The sequence below is a fragment of the Rhamphochromis longiceps genome, linkage group LG20 (genome assembly GCF_057381845.1).
Source record: "Rhamphochromis longiceps isolate RC_006_pf linkage group LG20, R_longiceps_female_GT1.1, whole genome shotgun sequence".
Classification (NCBI taxonomy): domain Eukaryota; kingdom Metazoa; phylum Chordata; class Actinopteri; order Cichliformes; family Cichlidae; genus Rhamphochromis; species Rhamphochromis longiceps.
Window position 1 is genome coordinate 14,327,290 of NC_140576.1, and position 17,337 is coordinate 14,344,626.

Sequence of the window (17,337 nt, forward strand, 5' to 3'; positions counted from 1 at the left end):
ACTCTGTTCTGTACATTCTAATTCTGTTGTTTTCATTCAAATTCCATTGTTTTTATTCAAATTCTGTTCTGTTCATTCTAATTCCGTTGTTTTCATTCAAACTCTGTTCTTTACATTCTAATTCCGTTGTTTTGATTCAAACTCTGTTCTGTACATTCTAATTCCGTTGTTTTGATTCAAACTCTGTTCTGTACATTCTAATTCCATTGTTTTGATTCAAACTCTGTTCTGTACATTCTAATTCCATTGTTTTCATTCAAACTCTGTTCTGTACATTTAAATTCTGTTGTTTTCATTCAAATTCCATTGTTTTCATTCAAACTCTGTTCTGTTCATTCTAATTCCGTTGTTTTCATTCAAATTCTATTCATTTCATTCTAATTCCGTTCTTTTTATTGAAATTCGGTTGTTTTCATTCAAATGATTTTGTTTTCATTCTAATTCTACTCTTTTTATTCAAATTCTGTTGTTTTCATTCAAAATTCCGTCATTTTCATGTTAATTCCGTTGTTTTGATTCAAATTCTGTTGTTTTCATTCAAATTCCATTGTTTTGATTCAAATTCGCTTCTTTACATTCTAATTCCATTGTTTTCATTCAAAGTCTGTTCTGCACATTCTAATTCCTTTGTTTTCATTCAAATTCTGTTCTGTACATTGTAATTCCGTTGTTTTCATTCACACTCTGTTCTGTACATTCTAATTCCGTTGTTTTCATTCAAACTCTGTTCTGTACATTCTAATTCCGTTGTTTTCATTCAAATACTGTTGTTTTCATTCTAATTCTGTTATTTGCTTTAAAATTCCATTGTTTTGATTCAAATTCTGTTGTTTTCATTCAACTTCCATTGTTTTGATTCAAATTCTGTTCTGTTCATTCTAATTCCGTTGTTTTCATTCAAATTCTATTCATTTCATTCTAATTCTACTCTTTTTATTCAAATTCTGTTGTTTTCATTAAAATTCCGTCATTTTCATGTTAATTCTGTTGTTTTCATTCAAATTCCATTGTTTTGATTCAAACTCTGTTCTGTTCATTCTAATTCCGTTGTTTTCATTCAAACTCTGTTCTGTACATTCTAATTCCGTTGTTTTCATTCAAACTCTGTTGTTTTCATTCTACTTCTTTTGTTTGCTTTAAAATTCCATTGTTTTCATTCAAATTCTGTTCTTTTCATTCAAATTCTATTCATTTCATTCTAATTCCATTCTTTTTATTGAAATTCGGTTGTTTTCATTCAAATGCTTTTGTTTTCATTCTAATTCTACTCTTTTTATTCAAATTCTGTTGTTTTCATTAAAATTCCGTCATTTTCATGTTAATTCCGTTGTTTTGATTCAAATTCTGTTGTTTTCATTCAAATTCCATTATTTTGATTCAAATTCTGTTCTTTACATTCTAATTCCGTTGTTTTCATTCAAACTCTGTTCTGTACATTCTAATTCCGTTGTTTTCATTCAAATTCCATTGTTTTGATTCAAACTCTGTTCTGTACATTCTAATTCCATTGTTTTCATTCAAACTCTGTTCTGTACATTTAAATTCTGTTGTTTTCATTCAAATTCCATTGTTTTCATTCAAACTCTGTTCTGTTCATTCTAATTCCGTTGTTTTCATTCAAATTCTATTCATTTCATTCTAATTCCGTTCTTTTTATTGAAATTCGGTTGTTTTCATTCAAATGATTTTGTTTTCATTCTAATTCTACTCTTTTTATTCAAATTCTGTTGTTTTCATTCAAAATTCCGTCGTTTTCATGTTAATTCCGTTGTTTTCATTCAAATTCTGTTGTTTTCATTCAAATTCCATTGTTTTGATTCAAATTCGCTTCTTTACATTCTAATTCCATTGTTTTCATTCAAAGTCTGTTCTGCACATTCTAATTCCTTTGTTTTCATTCAAATTCTGTTCTGTACATTGTAATTCCGTTGTTTTCATTCACACTCTGTTCTGTACATTCTAATTCCGTTGTTTTCATTCAAACTCTGTTCTGTACATTCTAATTCCGTTGTTTTCATTCAAATACTGTTGTTTTCATTCTAATTCTGTTATTTGCTTTAAAATTCCATTGTTTTGATTCAAATTCTGTTGTTTTCATTCAACTTCCATTGTTTTGATTCAAATTCTGTTCTGTTCATTCTAATTCCGTTGTTTTCATTCAAATTCTATTCATTTCATTCTAATTCTACTCTTTTTATTCAAATTCTGTTGTTTTCATTAAAATTCCGTCATTTTCATGTTAATTCCGTTGTTTTGATTCAAATTCTGTTGTTTTCATTCAAATTCCATTATTTTGATTCAAATTCTGTTCTTTACATTCTAATTCCGTTGTTTTCATTCAAACTCTGTTCTGTACATTCTAATTCCATTGTTTTCATTCAAACTCTGTTCTGTACATTCTAATTCTGTTGTTTTCATTCAAATTCCATTGTTTTGATTCAAACTCTGTTCTGTACATTCTAATTCCGTTGTTTTCATTCAAACTCTGTTCTGTACATTCTAATTCCGTTGTTTTCATTCAAACTCTGTTGTTTTCATTCTACTTCTTTTGTTTGTTTTAAACTTCCATTGTTTTCATTCAAATTCTGTTGTTTTCATTCAAATTCCATTGTTTTCATTCAAATTCTGTTCTGTTCATTCTAATTCCGTTGTTTTGATTCAAACTCTGTTCTGTACATTCTAATTCCGTTGTTTTCATTCAAACTCTGTTCTGTACATTCTAATTCCGTTGTTTTCATTCAAACTCTGTTCTGCACATTCTAATTCCTTTGTTTTCATTCAAATTCTGTTCTGTACATTCTAATTCCGTTGTTTTCATTCAAATACTGTTGTTTTCATTCTAATTCTGTTATTTGCTTCAAAATTCCATTGTTTTGATTCAAATTCTGTTGTTTTCATTCAACTTCCATTGTTTTGATTCAAATTCTGTTCTGTTCATTCTAATTCCGTTGTTTTCATTCAAATTCTATTCATTTCATTCTAATTCTACTCTTTTTATTCAAATTCTGTTGTTTTCATTAAAATTCCGTCATTTTCATGTTAATTCCGTTGTTTTGATTCAAATTCTGTTGTTTTCATTCAAATTCCATTATTTTGATTCAAATTCTGTTCTTTACATTCTAATTCCGTTGTTTTCATTCAAACTCTGTTCTGTACATTCTAATTCCGTTGTTTTCATTCAAATTCCATTGTTTTGATTCAAATTCTGTTCTGTTCATTCTAATTCCGTTGTTTTCATTCAAACTCTGTTCTGTACATTCTAATTCCATTGTTTTGATTCAAACTCTGTTCTGTACATTCTAATTCCATTGTTTTAATTCAAACTCTGTTCTGTACATTCTAATTCTGTTGTTTTCATTCAAATTCCATTGTTTTGATTCAAACTCTGTTCTGTTCATTCTAATTCCGTTGTTTTCATTCAAACTCTGTTCTGTACATTCTAATTCCGTTGTTTTCATTCAAACTCTGTTGTTTTCATTCTACTTCTTTTGTTTGTTTTAAACTTCCATTGTTTTCATTCAAATTCTGTTGTTTTCATTCAAATTCCATTGTTTTCATTCAAATTCTGTTCTGTTCATTCTAATTCCGTTGTTTTGATTCAAACTCTGTTCTGTACATTCTAATTCCGTTGTTTTCATTCAAACTCTGTTCTGTACATTCTAATTCCGTTGTTTTCATTCAAATTCCATTGTTTTGATTCAAATTCTGCTCTGTTCATTCTAATTCCGTTGTTTTCATTCAAACTCTGTTCTGTACATTCTAATTCCATTGTTTTGATTCAAACTCTGTTCTGTACATTCTAATTCTGTTGTTTTCATTCAAATTCCATTGTTTTGATTCAAACTCTGTTCTGTTCATTCTAATTCCGTTGTTTTCATTCAAACTCTGTTCTGTACATTCTAATTCCGTTGTTTTCATTCAAACTCTGTTGTTTTCATTCTACTTCTTTTGTTTGTTTTAAACTTCCATTGTTTTCATTCAAATTCTGTTGTTTTCATTCAAATTCCATTGTTTTCATTCAAATTCTGTTCTGTTCATTCTAATTCCGTTGTTTTGATTCAAACTCTGTTCTGTACATTCTAATTCCGTTGTTTTCATTCAAACTCTGTTCTGTACATTCTAATTCCGTTGTTTTCATTCAAACTCTGTTCTGCACATTCTAATTCCTTTGTTTTCATTCAAATTCTGTTCTGTACATTCTAATTCCGTTGTTTTCATTCAAATACTGTTGTTTTCATTCTAATTCTGTTATTTGCTTTAAACTTCCATTGTTTTGATTCAAATTCTGTTGTTTTCATTCAAATTCCATTGTTTTGATTCAAATTCTGTTCTGTTCATTCTAATTCCATTGTTTTGATTCAAACTCTGTTCTTTACATTCTAATTCCGTTGTTTTGATTCAAACTCTGTTCTGTACATTCTAATTCCGTTGTTTTGATTCAAACTCTGTTCTGTACATTCTAATTCCATTGTTGTGATTCAAACTCTGTTCTGTACATTCTAATTCCATTGTTTTCATTCAAACTCTGTTCTGTACATTTAAATTCTGTTGTTTTCATTCAAATTCCATTGTTTTCATTCAAATTCTCTTCTGTTCATTCTAATTCCGTTGTTTTCATTCAAACTCTGTTCTGTACATTCTAATTCCGTTGTTTTCATTCAAACTCTGTTGTTTTCATTCTACTTCTTTTGTTTGTTTTAAACTTCCATTGTTTTCATTCAAATTCTGTTGTTTTCATTCAAATTCCATTGTTTTCATTCAAATTCTGTTCTGTTCATTCTAATTCCGTTGTTTTGATTCAAACTCTGTTCTGTACATTCTAATTCCGTTGTTTTCATTCAAACTCTGTTCTGTACATTCTAATTCCGTTGTTTTCATTCAAACTCTGTTCTGCACATTCTAATTCCTTTGTTTTCATTCAAATTCTGTTCTGTACATTCTAATTCCGTTGTTTTCATTCAAACTCTGTTCTGTACATTCTAATTCTGTTGTTTTCATTCAAATTCCATTGTTTTGATTCAAATTCTGTTCTGTTCATTCTAATTCCGTTGTTTTGATTCAAACTCTGTTCTGTACATTCTAATTCTGTTGTTTTCATTCAAATTCCATTGTTTTTATTCAAATTCTGTTCTGTTCATTCTAATTCCGTTGTTTTCATTCAAACTCTGTTCTTTACATTCTAATTCCGTTGTTTTGATTCAAACTCTGTTCTGTACATTCTAATTCCGTTGTTTTGATTCAAACTCTGTTCTGTACATTCTAATTCCATTGTTTTGATTCAAACTCTGTTCTGTACATTCTAATTCCATTGTTTTCATTCAAACTCTGTTCTGTACATTTAAATTCTGTTGTTTTCATTCAAATTCCATTGTTTTCATTCAAACTCTGTTCTGTTCATTCTAATTCCGTTGTTTTCATTCAAATTCTATTCATTTCATTCTAATTCCGTTCTTTTTATTGAAATTCGGTTGTTTTCATTCAAATGATTTTGTTTTCATTCTAATTCTACTCTTTTTATTCAAATTCTGTTGTTTTCATTCAAAATTCCGTCATTTTCATGTTAATTCCGTTGTTTTGATTCAAATTCTGTTGTTTTCATTCAAATTCCATTGTTTTGATTCAAATTCGCTTCTTTACATTCTAATTCCATTGTTTTCATTCAAAGTCTGTTCTGCACATTCTAATTCCTTTGTTTTCATTCAAATTCTGTTCTGTACATTGTAATTCCGTTGTTTTCATTCACACTCTGTTCTGTACATTCTAATTCCGTTGTTTTCATTCAAACTCTGTTCTGTACATTCTAATTCCGTTGTTTTCATTCAAATACTGTTGTTTTCATTCTAATTCTGTTATTTGCTTTAAAATTCCATTGTTTTGATTCAAATTCTGTTGTTTTCATTCAACTTCCATTGTTTTGATTCAAATTCTGTTCTGTTCATTCTAATTCCGTTGTTTTCATTCAAATTCTATTCATTTCATTCTAATTCTACTCTTTTTATTCAAATTCTGTTGTTTTCATTAAAATTCCGTCATTTTCATGTTAATTCCGTTGTTTTCATTCAAATTCCATTATTTTGATTCAAATTCTGTTCTTTACATTCTAATTCCGTTGTTTTCATTCAAACTCTGTTCTGTACATTCTAATTCCATTGTTTTCATTCAAACTCTGTTCTGTACATTCTAATTCTGTTGTTTTCATTCAAATTCCATTGTTTTGATTCAAACTCTGTTCTGTTCATTCTAATTCCGTTGTTTTCATTCAAACTCTGTTCTGTACATTCTAATTCCGTTGTTTTCATTCAAACTCTGTTGTTTTCATTCTACTTCTTTTGTTTGCTTTAAAATTCCATTGTTTTCATTCAAATTCTGTTCTTTTCATTCAAATTCTATTCATTTCATTCTAATTCCATTCTTTTTATTGAAATTCGGTTGTTTTCATTCAAATGCTTTTGTTTTCATTCTAATTCTACTCTTTTTATTCAAATTCTGTTGTTTTCATTAAAATTCCGTCATTTTCATGTTAATTCCGTTGTTTTGATTCAAATTCTGTTGTTTTCATTCAAATTCCATTATTTTGATTCAAATTCTGTTCTTTACATTCTAATTCCGTTGTTTTCATTCAAACTCTGTTCTGTACATTCTAATTCCGTTGTTTTCATTCAAATTCCATTGTTTTGATTCAAACTCTGTTCTGTACATTCTAATTCCATTGTTTTCATTCAAACTCTGTTCTGTACATTTAAATTCTGTTGTTTTCATTCAAATTCCATTGTTTTCATTCAAACTCTGTTCTGTTCATTCTAATTCCGTTGTTTTCATTCAAATTCTATTCATTTCATTCTAATTCCGTTCTTTTTATTGAAATTCGGTTGTTTTCATTCAAATGATTTTGTTTTCATTCTAATTCTACTCTTTTTATTCAAATTCTGTTGTTTTCATTCAAAATTCCGTCGTTTTCATGTTAATTCCGTTGTTTTCATTCAAATTCTGTTGTTTTCATTCAAATTCCATTGTTTTGATTCAAATTCGCTTCTTTACATTCTAATTCCATTGTTTTCATTCAAAGTCTGTTCTGCACATTCTAATTCCTTTGTTTTCATTCAAATTCTGTTCTGTACATTGTAATTCCGTTGTTTTCATTCACACTCTGTTCTGTACATTCTAATTCCGTTGTTTTCATTCAAACTCTGTTCTGTACATTCTAATTCCGTTGTTTTCATTCAAATACTGTTGTTTTCATTCTAATTCTGTTATTTGCTTTAAAATTCCATTGTTTTGATTCAAATTCTGTTGTTTTCATTCAACTTCCATTGTTTTGATTCAAATTCTGTTCTGTTCATTCTAATTCCGTTGTTTTCATTCAAATTCTATTCATTTCATTCTAATTCTACTCTTTTTATTCAAATTCTGTTGTTTTCATTAAAATTCCGTCATTTTCATGTTAATTCCGTTGTTTTGATTCAAATTCTGTTGTTTTCATTCAAATTCCATTATTTTGATTCAAATTCTGTTCTTTACATTCTAATTCCGTTGTTTTCATTCAAACTCTGTTCTGTACATTCTAATTCCATTGTTTTCATTCAAACTCTGTTCTGTACATTCTAATTCTGTTGTTTTCATTCAAATTCCATTGTTTTGATTCAAACTCTGTTCTGTACATTCTAATTCCGTTGTTTTCATTCAAACTCTGTTCTGTACATTCTAATTCCGTTGTTTTCATTCAAACTCTGTTGTTTTCATTCTACTTCTTTTGTTTGTTTTAAACTTCCATTGTTTTCATTCAAATTCTGTTGTTTTCATTCAAATTCCATTGTTTTCATTCAAATTCTGTTCTGTTCATTCTAATTCCGTTGTTTTGATTCAAACTCTGTTCTGTACATTCTAATTCCGTTGTTTTCATTCAAACTCTGTTCTGTACATTCTAATTCCGTTGTTTTCATTCAAACTCTGTTCTGCACATTCTAATTCCTTTGTTTTCATTCAAATTCTGTTCTGTACATTCTAATTCCGTTGTTTTCATTCAAATACTGTTGTTTTCATTCTAATTCTGTTATTTGCTTTAAAATTCCATTGTTTTGATTCAAATTCTGTTGTTTTCATTCAAATTCCATTGTTTTGATTCAAATTCGCTTCTTTACATTCTAATTCCATTGTTTTCATTCAAAGTCTGTTCTGCACATTCTAATTCCTTTGTTTTCATTCAAATTCTGTTCTGTACATTGTAATTCCGTTGTTTTCATTCACACTCTGTTCTGTACATTCTAATTCCGTTGTTTTCATTCAAACTCTGTTCTGTACATTCTAATTCCGTTGTTTTCATTCAAATACTGTTGTTTTCATTCTAATTCTGTTATTTGCTTTAAAATTCCATTGTTTTGATTCAAATTCTGTTGTTTTCATTCAACTTCCATTGTTTTGATTCAAATTCTGTTCTGTTCATTCTAATTCCGTTGTTTTCATTCAAATTCTATTCATTTCATTCTAATTCTACTCTTTTTATTCAAATTCTGTTGTTTTCATTAAAATTCCGTCATTTTCATGTTAATTCCGTTGTTTTCATTCAAATTCCATTATTTTGATTCAAATTCTGTTCTTTACATTCTAATTCCGTTGTTTTCATTCAAACTCTGTTCTGTACATTCTAATTCCATTGTTTTCATTCAAACTCTGTTCTGTACATTCTAATTCTGTTGTTTTCATTCAAATTCCATTGTTTTGATTCAAACTCTGTTCTGTTCATTCTAATTCCGTTGTTTTCATTCAAACTCTGTTCTGTACATTCTAATTCCGTTGTTTTCATTCAAACTCTGTTGTTTTCATTCTACTTCTTTTGTTTGCTTTAAAATTCCATTGTTTTCATTCAAATTCTGTTCTTTTCATTCAAATTCTATTCATTTCATTCTAATTCCATTCTTTTTATTGAAATTCGGTTGTTTTCATTCAAATGCTTTTGTTTTCATTCTAATTCTACTCTTTTTATTCAAATTCTGTTGTTTTCATTAAAATTCCGTCATTTTCATGTTAATTCCGTTGTTTTGATTCAAATTCTGTTGTTTTCATTCAAATTCCATTATTTTGATTCAAATTCTGTTCTTTACATTCTAATTCCGTTGTTTTCATTCAAACTCTGTTCTGTACATTCTAATTCCGTTGTTTTCATTCAAATTCCATTGTTTTGATTCAAACTCTGTTCTGTACATTCTAATTCCATTGTTTTCATTCAAACTCTGTTCTGTACATTTAAATTCTGTTGTTTTCATTCAAATTCCATTGTTTTCATTCAAACTCTGTTCTGTTCATTCTAATTCCGTTGTTTTCATTCAAATTCTATTCATTTCATTCTAATTCCGTTCTTTTTATTGAAATTCGGTTGTTTTCATTCAAATGATTTTGTTTTCATTCTAATTCTACTCTTTTTATTCAAATTCTGTTGTTTTCATTCAAAATTCCGTCGTTTTCATGTTAATTCCGTTGTTTTCATTCAAATTCTGTTGTTTTCATTCAAATTCCATTGTTTTGATTCAAATTCGCTTCTTTACATTCTAATTCCATTGTTTTCATTCAAAGTCTGTTCTGCACATTCTAATTCCTTTGTTTTCATTCAAATTCTGTTCTGTACATTGTAATTCCGTTGTTTTCATTCACACTCTGTTCTGTACATTCTAATTCCGTTGTTTTCATTCAAACTCTGTTCTGTACATTCTAATTCCGTTGTTTTCATTCAAATACTGTTGTTTTCATTCTAATTCTGTTATTTGCTTTAAAATTCCATTGTTTTGATTCAAATTCTGTTGTTTTCATTCAACTTCCATTGTTTTGATTCAAATTCTGTTCTGTTCATTCTAATTCCGTTGTTTTCATTCAAATTCTATTCATTTCATTCTAATTCTACTCTTTTTATTCAAATTCTGTTGTTTTCATTAAAATTCCGTCATTTTCATGTTAATTCCGTTGTTTTGATTCAAATTCTGTTGTTTTCATTCAAATTCCATTATTTTGATTCAAATTCTGTTCTTTACATTCTAATTCCGTTGTTTTCATTCAAACTCTGTTCTGTACATTCTAATTCCATTGTTTTCATTCAAACTCTGTTCTGTACATTCTAATTCTGTTGTTTTCATTCAAATTCCATTGTTTTGATTCAAACTCTGTTCTGTACATTCTAATTCCGTTGTTTTCATTCAAACTCTGTTCTGTACATTCTAATTCCGTTGTTTTCATTCAAACTCTGTTGTTTTCATTCTACTTCTTTTGTTTGTTTTAAACTTCCATTGTTTTCATTCAAATTCTGTTGTTTTCATTCAAATTCCATTGTTTTCATTCAAATTCTGTTCTGTTCATTCTAATTCCGTTGTTTTGATTCAAACTCTGTTCTGTACATTCTAATTCCGTTGTTTTCATTCAAACTCTGTTCTGTACATTCTAATTCCGTTGTTTTCATTCAAACTCTGTTCTGCACATTCTAATTCCTTTGTTTTCATTCAAATTCTGTTCTGTACATTCTAATTCCGTTGTTTTCATTCAAATACTGTTGTTTTCATTCTAATTCTGTTATTTGCTTTAAAATTCCATTGTTTTGATTCAAATTCTGTTGTTTTCATTCAAATTCCATTGTTTTGATTCAAATTCGCTTCTTTACATTCTAATTCCATTGTTTTCATTCAAAGTCTGTTCTGCACATTCTAATTCCTTTGTTTTCATTCAAATTCTGTTCTGTACATTGTAATTCCGTTGTTTTCATTCACACTCTGTTCTGTACATTCTAATTCCGTTGTTTTCATTCAAACTCTGTTCTGTACATTCTAATTCCGTTGTTTTCATTCAAATACTGTTGTTTTCATTCTAATTCTGTTATTTGCTTTAAAATTCCATTGTTTTGATTCAAATTCTGTTGTTTTCATTCAACTTCCATTGTTTTGATTCAAATTCTGTTCTGTTCATTCTAATTCCGTTGTTTTCATTCAAATTCTATTCATTTCATTCTAATTCTACTCTTTTTATTCAAATTCTGTTGTTTTCATTAAAATTCCGTCATTTTCATGTTAATTCCGTTGTTTTCATTCAAATTCCATTATTTTGATTCAAATTCTGTTCTTTACATTCTAATTCCGTTGTTTTCATTCAAACTCTGTTCTGTACATTCTAATTCCATTGTTTTCATTCAAACTCTGTTCTGTACATTCTAATTCTGTTGTTTTCATTCAAATTCCATTGTTTTGATTCAAACTCTGTTCTGTTCATTCTAATTCCGTTGTTTTCATTCAAACTCTGTTCTGTACATTCTAATTCCGTTGTTTTCATTCAAACTCTGTTGTTTTCATTCTACTTCTTTTGTTTGCTTTAAAATTCCATTGTTTTCATTCAAATTCTGTTCTTTTCATTCAAATTCTATTCATTTCATTCTAATTCCATTCTTTTTATTGAAATTCGGTTGTTTTCATTCAAATGCTTTTGTTTTCATTCTAATTCTACTCTTTTTATTCAAATTCTGTTGTTTTCATTAAAATTCCGTCATTTTCATGTTAATTCCGTTGTTTTGATTCAAATTCTGTTGTTTTCATTCAAATTCCATTATTTTGATTCAAATTCTGTTCTTTACATTCTAATTCCGTTGTTTTCATTCAAACTCTGTTCTGTACATTCTAATTCCGTTGTTTTCATTCAAATTCCATTGTTTTGATTCAAACTCTGTTCTGTACATTCTAATTCCATTGTTTTCATTCAAACTCTGTTCTGTACATTTAAATTCTGTTGTTTTCATTCAAATTCCATTGTTTTCATTCAAACTCTGTTCTGTTCATTCTAATTCCGTTGTTTTCATTCAAATTCTATTCATTTCATTCTAATTCCGTTCTTTTTATTGAAATTCGGTTGTTTTCATTCAAATGATTTTGTTTTCATTCTAATTCTACTCTTTTTATTCAAATTCTGTTGTTTTCATTCAAAATTCCGTCGTTTTCATGTTAATTCCGTTGTTTTCATTCAAATTCTGTTGTTTTCATTCAAATTCCATTGTTTTGATTCAAATTCGCTTCTTTACATTCTAATTCCATTGTTTTCATTCAAAGTCTGTTCTGCACATTCTAATTCCTTTGTTTTCATTCAAATTCTGTTCTGTACATTGTAATTCCGTTGTTTTCATTCACACTCTGTTCTGTACATTCTAATTCCGTTGTTTTCATTCAAACTCTGTTCTGTACATTCTAATTCCGTTGTTTTCATTCAAATACTGTTGTTTTCATTCTAATTCTGTTATTTGCTTTAAAATTCCATTGTTTTGATTCAAATTCTGTTGTTTTCATTCAACTTCCATTGTTTTGATTCAAATTCTGTTCTGTTCATTCTAATTCCGTTGTTTTCATTCAAATTCTATTCATTTCATTCTAATTCTACTCTTTTTATTCAAATTCTGTTGTTTTCATTAAAATTCCGTCATTTTCATGTTAATTCCGTTGTTTTGATTCAAATTCTGTTGTTTTCATTCAAATTCCATTATTTTGATTCAAATTCTGTTCTTTACATTCTAATTCCGTTGTTTTCATTCAAACTCTGTTCTGTACATTCTAATTCCATTGTTTTCATTCAAACTCTGTTCTGTACATTCTAATTCTGTTGTTTTCATTCAAATTCCATTGTTTTGATTCAAACTCTGTTCTGTACATTCTAATTCCGTTGTTTTCATTCAAACTCTGTTCTGTACATTCTAATTCCGTTGTTTTCATTCAAACTCTGTTGTTTTCATTCTACTTCTTTTGTTTGTTTTAAACTTCCATTGTTTTCATTCAAATTCTGTTGTTTTCATTCAAATTCCATTGTTTTCATTCAAATTCTGTTCTGTTCATTCTAATTCCGTTGTTTTGATTCAAACTCTGTTCTGTACATTCTAATTCCGTTGTTTTCATTCAAACTCTGTTCTGTACATTCTAATTCCGTTGTTTTCATTCAAACTCTGTTCTGCACATTCTAATTCCTTTGTTTTCATTCAAATTCTGTTCTGTACATTCTAATTCCGTTGTTTTCATTCAAATACTGTTGTTTTCATTCTAATTCTGTTATTTGCTTTAAAATTCCATTGTTTTGATTCAAATTCTGTTGTTTTCATTCAACTTCCATTGTTTTGATTCAAATTCTGTTCTGTTCATTCTAATTCCGTTGTTTTCATTCAAATTCTATTCATTTCATTCTAATTCTACTCTTTTTATTCAAATTCTGTTGTTTTCATTAAAATTCCGTCATTTTCATGTTAATTCCGTTGTTTTGATTCAAATTCTGTTGTTTTCATTCAAATTCCATTATTTTGATTCAAATTCTGTTCTTTACATTCTAATTCCGTTGTTTTCATTCAAACTCTGTTCTGTACATTCTAATTCCGTTGTTTTCATTCAAATTCCATTGTTTTGATTCAAATTCTGTTCTGTTCATTCTAATTCCGTTGTTTTCATTCAAACTCTGTTCTGTACATTCTAATTCCATTGTTTTGATTCAAACTCTGTTCTGTACATTCTAATTCCATTGTTTTAATTCAAACTCTGTTCTGTACATTCTAATTCTGTTGTTTTCATTCAAATTCCATTGTTTTGATTCAAACTCTGTTCTGTTCATTCTAATTCCGTTGTTTTCATTCAAACTCTGTTCTGTACATTCTAATTCCGTTGTTTTCATTCAAACTCTGTTGTTTTCATTCTACTTCTTTTGTTTGTTTTAAACTTCCATTGTTTTCATTCAAATTCTGTTGTTTTCATTCAAATTCCATTGTTTTCATTCAAATTCTGTTCTGTTCATTCTAATTCCGTTGTTTTGATTCAAACTCTGTTCTGTACATTCTAATTCCGTTGTTTTGATTCAAACTCTGTTCTGTACATTCTAATTCCATTGTTTTGATTCAAACTCTGTTCTGTACATTCTAATTCCATTGTTTTCATTCAAACTCTGTTCTGTACATTTAAATTCTGTTGTTTTCATTCAAATTCCATTGTTTTCATTCAAACTCTGTTCTGTTCATTCTAATTCCGTTGTTTTCATTCAAATTCTATTCATTTCATTCTAATTCCGTTCTTTTTATTGAAATTCGGTTGTTTTCATTCAAATGATTTTGTTTTCATTCTAATTCTACTCTTTTTATTCAAATTCTGTTGTTTTCATTCAAAATTCCGTCGTTTTCATGTTAATTCCGTTGTTTTCATTCAAATTCTGTTGTTTTCATTCAAATTCCATTGTTTTGATTCAAATTCGCTTCTTTACATTCTAATTCCATTGTTTTCATTCAAAGTCTGTTCTGCACATTCTAATTCCTTTGTTTTCATTCAAATTCTGTTCTGTACATTGTAATTCCGTTGTTTTCATTCACACTCTGTTCTGTACATTCTAATTCCGTTGTTTTCATTCAAACTCTGTTCTGTACATTCTAATTCCGTTGTTTTCATTCAAATACTGTTGTTTTCATTCTAATTCTGTTATTTGCTTTAAAATTCCATTGTTTTGATTCAAATTCTGTTGTTTTCATTCAACTTCCATTGTTTTGATTCAAATTCTGTTCTGTTCATTCTAATTCCGTTGTTTTCATTCAAATTCTATTCATTTCATTCTAATTCTACTCTTTTTATTCAAATTCTGTTGTTTTCATTAAAATTCCGTCATTTTCATGTTAATTCCGTTGTTTTGATTCAAATTCTGTTGTTTTCATTCAAATTCCATTATTTTGATTCAAATTCTGTTCTTTACATTCTAATTCCGTTGTTTTCATTCAAACTCTGTTCTGTACATTCTAATTCCATTGTTTTCATTCAAACTCTGTTCTGTACATTCTAATTCTGTTGTTTTCATTCAAATTCCATTGTTTTGATTCAAACTCTGTTCTGTACATTCTAATTCCGTTGTTTTCATTCAAACTCTGTTCTGTACATTCTAATTCCGTTGTTTTCATTCAAACTGTTGTTTTCATTCTACTTCTTTTGTTTGTTTTAAACTTCCATTGTTTTCATTCAAATTCTGTTGTTTTCATTCAAATTCCATTGTTTTCATTCAAATTCTGTTCTGTTCATTCTAATTCCGTTGTTTTGATTCAAACTCTGTTCTGTACATTCTAATTCCGTTGTTTTCATTCAAACTCTGTTCTGTACATTCTAATTCCGTTGTTTTCATTCAAACTCTGTTCTGCACATTCTAATTCCTTTGTTTTCATTCAAATTCTGTTCTGTACATTCTAATTCCGTTGTTTTCATTCAAATACTGTTGTTTTCATTCTAATTCTGTTATTTGCTTTAAAATTCCATTGTTTTGATTCAAATTCTGTTGTTTTCATTCAACTTCCATTGTTTTGATTCAAATTCTGTTCTGTTCATTCTAATTCCGTTGTTTTCATTCAAATTCTATTCATTTCATTCTAATTCTACTCTTTTTATTCAAATTCTGTTGTTTTCATTAAAATTCCGTCATTTTCATGTTAATTCCGTTGTTTTGATTCAAATTCTGTTGTTTTCATTCAAATTCCATTATTTTGATTCAAATTCTGTTCTTTACATTCTAATTCCGTTGTTTTCATTCAAACTCTGTTCTGTACATTCTAATTCCGTTGTTTTCATTCAAATTCCATTGTTTTGATTCAAATTCTGTTCTGTTCATTCTAATTCCGTTGTTTTCATTCAAACTCTGTTCTGTACATTCTAATTCCATTGTTTTGATTCAAACTCTGTTCTGTACATTCTAATTCCATTGTTTTAATTCAAACTCTGTTCTGTACATTCTAATTCTGTTGTTTTCATTCAAATTCCATTGTTTTGATTCAAACTCTGTTCTGTTCATTCTAATTCCGTTGTTTTCATTCAAACTCTGTTCTGTACATTCTAATTCCGTTGTTTTCATTCAAACTCTGTTGTTTTCATTCTACTTCTTTTGTTTGTTTTAAACTTCCATTGTTTTCATTCAAATTCTGTTGTTTTCATTCAAATTCCATTGTTTTCATTCAAATTCTGTTCTGTTCATTCTAATTCCGTTGTTTTGATTCAAACTCTGTTCTGTACATTCTAATTCCGTTGTTTTGATTCAAACTCTGTTCTGTACATTCTAATTCCATTGTTTTGATTCAAACTCTGTTCTGTACATTCTAATTCCATTGTTTTCATTCAAACTCTGTTCTGTACATTTAAATTCTGTTGTTTTCATTCAAATTCCATTGTTTTCATTCAAACTCTGTTCTGTTCATTCTAATTCCGTTGTTTTCATTCAAATTCTATTCATTTCATTCTAATTCCGTTCTTTTTATTGAAATTCGGTTGTTTTCATTCAAATGATTTTGTTTTCATTCTAATTCTACTCTTTTTATTCAAATTCTGTTTTCATTCAAAATTCCGTCGTTTTCATGTTAATTCCGTTGTTTTCATTCAAATTCTGTTGTTTTCATTCAAATTCCATTGTTTTGATTCAAATTCGCTTCTTTACATTCTAATTCCATTGTTTTCATTCAAAGTCTGTTCTGCACATTCTAATTCCTTTGTTTTCATTCAAATTCTGTTCTGTACATTGTAATTCCGTTGTTTTCATTCACACTCTGTTCTGTACATTCTAATTCCGTTGTTTTCATTCAAACTCTGTTCTGTACATTCTAATTCCGTTGTTTACATTTAAATACTGTTGTTTTCATTCTAATTCTGTTATTTGCTTTAAAATTCCATTGTTTTGATTCAAATTCTGTTGTTTTCATTCAACTTCCATTGTTTTGATTCAAATTCTGTTCTGTTCATTCTAATTCCGTTGTTTTCATTCAAATTCTATTCATTTCATTCTAATTCTACTCTTTTTATTCAAATTCTGTTGTTTTCATTAAAATTCCGTTATTTTGATTCAAATTCTGTTCTTTACATTCTAATTCCGTTGTTTTCATTCAAACTCTGTTCTGTACATTCTAATTCCGTTGTTTTCATTCAAATTCCATTGTTTTGATTCAAATTCTGTTCTGTTCATTCTAATTCCGTTGTTTTCATTCAAATTCTATTCATTTCATTCTAATTCCATTCTTTTTATTGAAATTCGGTTGTTTTCATTCAAATGCTTTTGTTTTCATTCTAATTCTACTCTTTTTATTCTAATTCCGTTGTTTTCATTCAAATTCTATTCATTTCATTCTAATTCCATTCTTTTTATTGAAATTCGGTTGTTTTGATTCAAATTCTGTTGTTTTCATTCAAATTCCATTATTTTGATTCAAATTCTGTTCTTTACATTCTAATTCCGTTGTTTTCATTCAAACTCTGTTCTGTACATTCTAATTCCGTTGTTTTCATTCAAATTCCATTGTTTTGATTCAAATTCTGTTCTGTTCATTCTAATTCCGTTGTTTTC